This window comes from Canis lupus, chromosome 23 (genome assembly GCF_048164855.1).
Source record: "Canis lupus baileyi chromosome 23, mCanLup2.hap1, whole genome shotgun sequence".
Lineage (NCBI taxonomy): Eukaryota > Metazoa > Chordata > Mammalia > Carnivora > Canidae > Canis > Canis lupus.
In genome coordinates, this window is record NC_132860.1 from 4,597,482 (window position 1) to 4,605,798 (window position 8,317).

Consider the following 8,317-nt stretch of genomic DNA (forward strand, 5'->3'; position numbering starts at 1 on the left):
AGTTATCTTCAAAGAAAATAGTCTGCACCATCATTTCCAGAAAGCTCAAAGGAGAATTAAAAAAAAAAATCTATGAAATGTTCTGACATTTCTTTTTTTTTTTTTTTTAAAGATTTATTTATTCATGAGAGACATAGAGAGAGAGAGGCAGAGACACAGGCAGAGGGAGAAGCAGGCTCCATGCAGGGAGCCCCATGAGGGATTCCATCTGGGGTCTCCAGGATCATACCCTGGGCCAAAGGCAGGCACTAAACTGCTGGGCCCCTATTCTGACATTTCTGACAGAAGTTTCCAGAATCTCTACTAATTAATAGGAAAACTATGAAACACATTAATTAGTTTCCTCACAATTATATACAAATCATGACAAATTGGCGTAAGGAAGTAAGTTTCAAGCTTTGTGCTCAGGCTAATGGAAACCATTCTCTTGTTTTGGGGATGATAAAAAGAATTCTTGACTTGAGAAAATTTAGGTGACATTTAATCTTGATTCACCTGGTTGGTGGAAAATGAAACCATATTTCCTCTGGGTTCAGATGTCAATCAATGAAAATACAATCCTCATAAATAAATAGGGTTGCGTTATCTCATTTATTTCTTTGCCTGCTTCAGAAAGGAGCCTGTCACAAAACCATTGTAGGAGATCAATTATGGAGGAGGCCTGTGAATCAGAAGTACAAAATGGTCTCTCACAAACAGATTCTGAATCAAAAAAAAAGATTTAGGCATTTATGGCTGGGAAAGTATGTCTCACAGAACCAAGGGGGAAAAATGTAGATATTTTGAAAAATAAATAGGACATTTCCTCATCAATTATATAGCTCTATATTAATCTATAACTTAAAATATCTATTTATACATTACATGTAATATAAAGGTGTATTTATACGCAAACATGTACATGCACACGTATGTGTGCCTACATAGAAGCACACATATGTGTGGGTGTTTATATGCGTATGTATACAGGTACACATATTTGCTTGTGTATACATATCACCCCGTGTGTGCATACATATTTACATCTATATACATGTGTGCATATATGGGTATATATGATGATAGCAGGAATTTTATTATTTTATTTTATTATTATTTTTTATAGCAGGAATTTTAATTTGACAATTTTAACTAAAAACTTTGAAATGCAGAAGGTGGAAATCAGGCAAACCAGATGCCACCAGAATTAGTCAGGAGTAGCACAACTCATGTTTTTAAATTATTTATGCCAAGATCAAAGACAGCGATGACACACTTAAACATCCCTTTTGTTTTAAAGAGTCTCCACTTTCCAAAAATAAAAGAACACTATATGGAAATGTTTGATTTGGCTTGACTCATAACAAGTGCACCCTAATGAGGGTGGCATCCATTGCGCCTTGGACCAAGTCTATGCTTCTACTGCGTAAGGTCAGGAACAGAGAGGTGGTCACTGAAAGGGAGACACCCATGAGCAGAAGGGCTTGCCTGGGACTACCCCCAATCCCCCGTGCTGACAGCAAATCTTCCCCTTGCCAGGCCCTTTGAGGACAGCTACATGGTACTTGGTTTGGCATCAGTGCAAACATGAGTTGGAGATCGATACTGAAGATCTTCAGAAATACGAATTTTAGAAATTTCTATAGGATCGAATGAGCTGATCCTGATTTCAAGGGATTTTTTTTCTGCTACTTTTTATTTATTCTCCTCTTAGAAAACACAGAGTTGTCACAAAAGGCTCTAATGAGATCAGAGTACATGGTTTGTTGGCTGTATAAGCTTTTGTAATTTTTGTGCTGTCAAGTCCATCTATTTTTTTTTTCTTTTATGAGGCTTATGTCTCTTTTCGGAATACCCTGTTTACCTCAAGACTACTCTCATATATATTATGTATATTGTTTTCTAACGATGTTTTAATTTGGGGGTAATTGATTAATACCTTATGTGTTTGCATTTCCATAAAAAGAAGATAGTTTAATTCCAAGCAATTTTAAAAGAATTAGAATTTTATTGCATTTAATTCTTATTTATTATTCCCAATCACAGGGTTTAAGCTCCTTTATGTGTCATTTCTCGTTTTTAATTCTTCTGATCTTCTATATGTTTGGATTTAGTATTTAGATTCTCATCATGTTTTTAAGAGCTGTATATTTTGGGATCTCTAGCTTTGAGTAGTGAAGTTTTGTTTGTTTCTTTTCCTGTCCAGGGTCCATTTCATCTCTCTCTAGTAAAAGCATCATCACCACACTGATTTTCTTCTACACATCTATCTTCCCCTCCCTAACGTGTGGCCTCCACAACTATGAGAAAAACAGGTTTTACTGTTTAAGCCATTCAGTCAGTGGTATTTGGTTAGGACAGCCTAACCACACTCCTACAGAAGGGGTGCATCCTTCCTTGTGACTTTTCATTTCTGTTTGGTAAAATGTGATTCCATTTAATAAGGAGCTCGTGCAGCCTTATTGAACCAAAAGATTGTAGCTGCGTATTACAGGATGCACTAAGAAGAAGAATGATGGTAAGTCCACCATAACAGCCTTGTTTATCTGTAACTTTTTCTTTATGATAGTGAAATAAAATCATATGTTGTTAGAAGTATTGTTATTTTATATCTCCACCTACTGTTTGTGGTTTCCTTAACCTAATATTAAGTTGAACCAAATGTAAATTAATCTACAGATACTTATTTCTTCAACTCTAATAGGGAGATAACATCAAACATGAAAACATTGTCATTTTCTCTATAATATTTCTATAATATCTGTACTATCTATTGTCCAGAATAGGGCCACGGAATCTTGCACATAATTCAACCCAATCAGAGGCTCAAATCAGCAATCTACTGTGTAGGGAGAGAACATTTGTTTACCCAAATTTAGAATCAGAGTTAAGCAGTCATGAGCTTACAGTGCAAATCCTGCTTTGTGAGCAATATAAATTCAACTAATTTTTTTTTCTTAATTTCTATCCTTGTGAACATACTATCACCGTTGAACAGATTCGGTTAGTTATTGAGAAGCAATAAATGGAAGGCAATGGCAACAGGGTACAGAATAGGAACTAAATCCTGGGTTCCAGGATTTGTGGCAGTTCAGACCTACATACCAGGCTCAGTTGTGTTATTCTTTTTTTAAATTTTTCATTTAAATTCCAATTAGTTAACATACAGTATAATATTAGTTATAGGTGTAGGATTTAGTGATTCATCACTTACATACAACATCTGGTGCTCATCACAACCGGCGCCCTCCATAATCTTCTTCACCTATTTCATTCATTCCTCCACCACCTCCCCTCTGGTAACCATCAGTTTGTTTTCTATAGTTAGAAGTCTGTTTCTTGGTTTGCCTGTCTTTTTCTCCATCTCCCCCATATCCATTTGTTTTGTTTCTTAAATTCCACATATGAGAGAAATCATATGGTATTTGTCTTTCTCCGATTGACTTATTTACCTTAGCATTATACTTTCTGGCTCCATCTGTGTTGCTGCAAATGACAACAAACTTCATTCTTTTTTATGGCTGAGTAGTTGTGTTATTTCTAATGTAATCTCTAAAGCCCCTTCTAGCTCTGGAAACTGATTCTAGTAACCATAACACAGAGGAGTCCTACAAAAGTGTCTAAGGAGATGAAAATCATTATTGTTCAGAGGGTTTCTGGAAGAGGAGACTGTTAAAAATACATAGTTCTCAGCTCACTTGTCCTCTTGTTTTCCCATCATCTGATAGATTTTATCATATTTAGAGGGAAGAGGATTAAGTGCTTAGAAGCAGGTATTAGGAAAGCCACAATGAAAGTTTAGGATTTATAGATACACATGAAGAAATACAAATATAGCAAACAAACAAAGCCTTCCATCAAGTGATCCAGTCTTAATCTAGAGCTATTTACAGACACCCTGCATACCTGTATATTAGCTTAGGAGCAAACTATGCAAGAGGAATGGAAAAAAAAATTACATATTGTTGATTTCAGAAACATCACTGATTTAAAGATTAGAGAAAATTAAATGTAATGATTATCAAAGGACCTGAGATATAACACAGATATTATTTTACAAACAATATAAATAGCTAACTATGTTGTTATGGCCGATTATTCTACTGGTTTCTCTTTCTTGCTCTTGTATGCCTTAGGTGCAACTTCCCAAAAGTTCTGTCCTTCTTTGGACACTTACTATAACACATTCTTTGAAATAAAATGCTTGTTTTCTTTCTTTTGTTTCTTTCTGTCTGCCTGTCTGTCTGTCTTTTTGTATTTCCTGTGGAGTCACTGCCCACCCTTCTGTATTTTCATTCACTACTCTTGTCCAAACAAAAGACTCAAGCATCATATGAATATATGATAAGAAAACTAAGGAATATGTTTTGCCCAATGAACAAATTGGAGAATTGTCATTTTTATCCTCCTATTTCCAAAGACTTTTGTTTCAGCATAATTGGGACTCATGATCCAGGAGGGGATTTATGATCTTATCTTTTTGCTATAGGATTACTGGCAGCCATCACAAGGAATGTAAAAAAATAGCTTTTGTTCAACTTGAGAAATGCGATCATCCTATAAAACAATGATCCTGAAATACCCTGCATATACAGTTTTCTTTTAAGATTATGCTCTCAAAATGAGAGAAAATAAGCTCATACTGAGGATACAGGCTTATATGACTGATATTAAAAACATTATGTAACACATATTAAATGTTCAACATATGCTTTATGTGTTTTATGTGTTACCTCAAGTAATTATCACGGCTCCATCACGTAGGTGCTGTTTAATCCTCATTTTACATATAAGAGAAATGAGAAATAAAGCTGAGTTGTCTAAGGTCACAGCTCATAAGAGGAAGAACCACCATTTGGATCAAAGCCATCTAACTCTAGCTTTTGCCCTCTAACCACTGTTTATATTGATTCACTAACATGAAATATTTAATCCTGCTTTTCTTTGTCCATATAATAGCATTTCTGAACCACGTTTATGAAGCTGTAATACGTAGGCAATTTTGAGACGTTGGCATTGCAGAACTACACTGGGTAGTACTCTACTGAGAGGGAAAAAGAGAAATGGTTTTCTGATTACTGCCTGTGTTATATTGTTATTTGGAGGAATTCAAATATGGAGGCCATATTAGAGTATTAATAAAAACCAAATAAAAAAATAAAAAAAATTAATAAAAAATTAATTTTATTTTATTAATAAAAATAAAATAAAGTATGGTTAAGTTAGCTTAACCATAGCAGGGGAGCTGATGTGGGGTGGAGTGGGACAGTTTTACATTAAACCTAAGAGAGAAATGAACCTGTGAAGGAAAGTAAAGTTCACTCACTTTACAAAAAAGCCATGAGCAATAATTCTTTTTTGTCCATACTCCACATCTCACAGCCAAAAAGTTTAAGGTCTATTTTTCTCACTCTAGGACAGATTGATTCACTTTGCTTCTCTGGTCCACAGGGCAGATCATGATGTCTTACTTCTTCTGAGTTTGCAGTTCACCTTAGAATGACCCAATGCTACCTTCGTCCTAACTCCAATCTCCCAGAAGATAGACTCGTTGGCTCTGATTAAGTGCATATATTTTGGTCCAATTAGTCATGGTCAGGTAAGACCTTATGAAGTGAAAATATACCGATAGAATTTGATTCCTATAAATCAGGAATTTATAAAATATTTGCAGGCTAGTGGTATGATTAGAATAGCAGTAAGCATTACAGCCACACCCTCCTTCAGCTTAGAGATGATTTCACAGCAGGGAACAGAGTTATGTCTTATCAGTATTATTAAAGAAAAATCTGGTTTGTAGTTGTTAACATCGTACACCATCTCTCCCTCCTCACATCTCAACAACTATGATCAATTATTCATTAAAACTCCAAGACAGATATTATTTTGAATATATTATTGGTAATTCATGAATCATATATTCAAATTAGGAAGTGTGCTGGTTTTGACTAATGTCAACAAAGATGGAAATTGCATTTCCCATAATCACTACCCTGTATGTTCTCAGGTTAGAGTTGACCGGAAGAGAAGCTCTAATGAGATTTGGAAGATGCAAATGAAGTTGTGGTCTGTAACCTTAGGTTTTTACCATCAGTATGGGAATAGGTAATTATAGAGGACCCAGGAAATCTTAGCTCATCTTTTCTCTCTTCTGCTCATGTCTTCCTCATCTTTTCGGTTGTTTGCCTTGATGATGAATGGCTCTCATTCCACCACCAGACACTTGCCTACAGCCCCTCAGAGGTGATAACTAACCAGTCAACAGTTTCCTATAGACTAATTCAAAGGCAAACTTTCATGGTCCACTTTCAGTGACTGAATGTGCTTGGCTCCTCGGGTTTCCTGGCAAGTTCCAACGCACCATCCAAGCAACAACTTTCTCTGAATCTCCAACTCTCCCTTCCAGAGCTTGTAAAATAATTTGAAGGCCTAATTGCTAGAGGTAAATCCCTTACTACATAATATTCATAGTGATGCTATAACCCTGCTTCCCTCACTGGAGCTTGACTAAAATAGTTGTAAGCACGAGAAGTGTTCCCTGTGACATAGAACCTTAATGCTAGAAATCTGGAGGTGGCTCCTTGATCTGACAAGACTGAAAGGCATAATGGACTCCAAGGTTAGGTCAGGATGAACATTATATTGGATCAGGCAGGTATTAACGATAGGAGATAATGAGTGTCTGACATCAGTGTGTTTGCTCAAGCAGCTGGTGGTCAGCTTGGTTGGTTGCCTGAAACATGGACTCAAATGTAACGTATGAGATGCCAGAAGTGCCCTTCTGTATTATGAAGTTGGCCTTTCCAGTGTGAGAGCACTAGACACATTTGCTTATTAAAATTAATATTACAGTGCAGTATCACAGGTGAGTACTGTGTTAAAAAATAATAGAAATGAATAAATATCAAAAATCAAATAAAATCATGAAAGTTGAATAAATATTATAGCAGCAACAAAATTAAGGCATCAAGGCGCCCCTGGGTAGTACAGGGGTTGAGCGTCTGCCTTCAGCTCAGATGGTGATCCCTAGGTTCTGAGATTAAGTCCTGCACTGGGGTCCCCACATGGAGCCTGCTTCTCCCCCTGCCTGTGTCTCTGCCTCTCTCTCTGTGTCTCTCATGAATAAATAAATAAACTCTTAAAAAAAAATTAAGGCATCACAACAAACTGAACTTAGACCAGCACTTCATACAGCTCTATCACTAAGAGGTCTTTTTTTTTTTTTTCCAAAGAAATAAATTCTGTAACATTGTTTTCAAAATAAACACACATAAGTTGTATATAGTAATAAGACTTATAACTATCTTAATTGTATATTAGGAAGTGCAACTATTTACTCTTAATAAAATAAATTTTAAAAGAAATAAAATTTAAAAATTTTAAATAAGTTTAATTGGAATTAGTAAAATTAAAGTTAGTTCCATTTCATAGTTGTTTTAGACATATTGCAAAGGTTCAACAGCCAAATGTAGCTAGTGGCTACCATATTAGATAACATGTATATAGACTATGCCCACCACTACAGGAAGTTTTATTGAATAGTCTGCTCTAGAAGAAAGTATCCCAAAGCTTGCGGAAATTGGAATGCTAGAGTGAATGTATTATGTGACATCTGCTTACCTAACCCCTAACTTTGTCTCTGGGAGGAGGAAAAGCCCTTAATCAAGGCTTTAAAGCATACGTTGTAAGTGGAACACAAGTATTCTTAATAAGTTCTGCAATGGCTGGTTTCTACAGGCCAGCAGTGATAGTAGAAATTATCAAATGAATTATCAGAATTTAATGGAGGTGATAAATACTGGAGGTGTAGGAGGAAAGTGGTATTATACTTCACTGTCAGAGATAGGCTGTGTAATGGTCACTGTAATGGGCAGCAGAAACCTAAAGAGATCTTTGATTCTGGCTAACTAATCATGGTATCCCTGGGACTGAAACAGATGGCCAGCCTATTAAATTTTTACTTGAAAATCCAAAGCTCAGTGAAAAGAAGTCCTATTTAAATGATCAGGTTAGAGACTTCTGCCTCCTGGACCATTTTCTGGGTTTGAATCAGTTTACAAAATCATAACCCTTAGAAAGAGAGGTTGAGCACTGTTGAGCAAGTGCTGGCCTGCCAAAAAGGTATTCTATAAATCTTTCCTTAGTCATCAAGGATAACCCACTCTCTTTCTCCACGATTCATTTGTCTTTGGCACAGAAAAATAAGCAAGGGAAATTGGAACGTGACTGGAATCATCAACCTTACATCATTCAAACCTGTGATGGGTCATCGTCTATCAGGGTGGTTGTGCTTTGGGAAAGGGCAGATAACCAGTTTGCAGAGCTATTTGGTCATTGA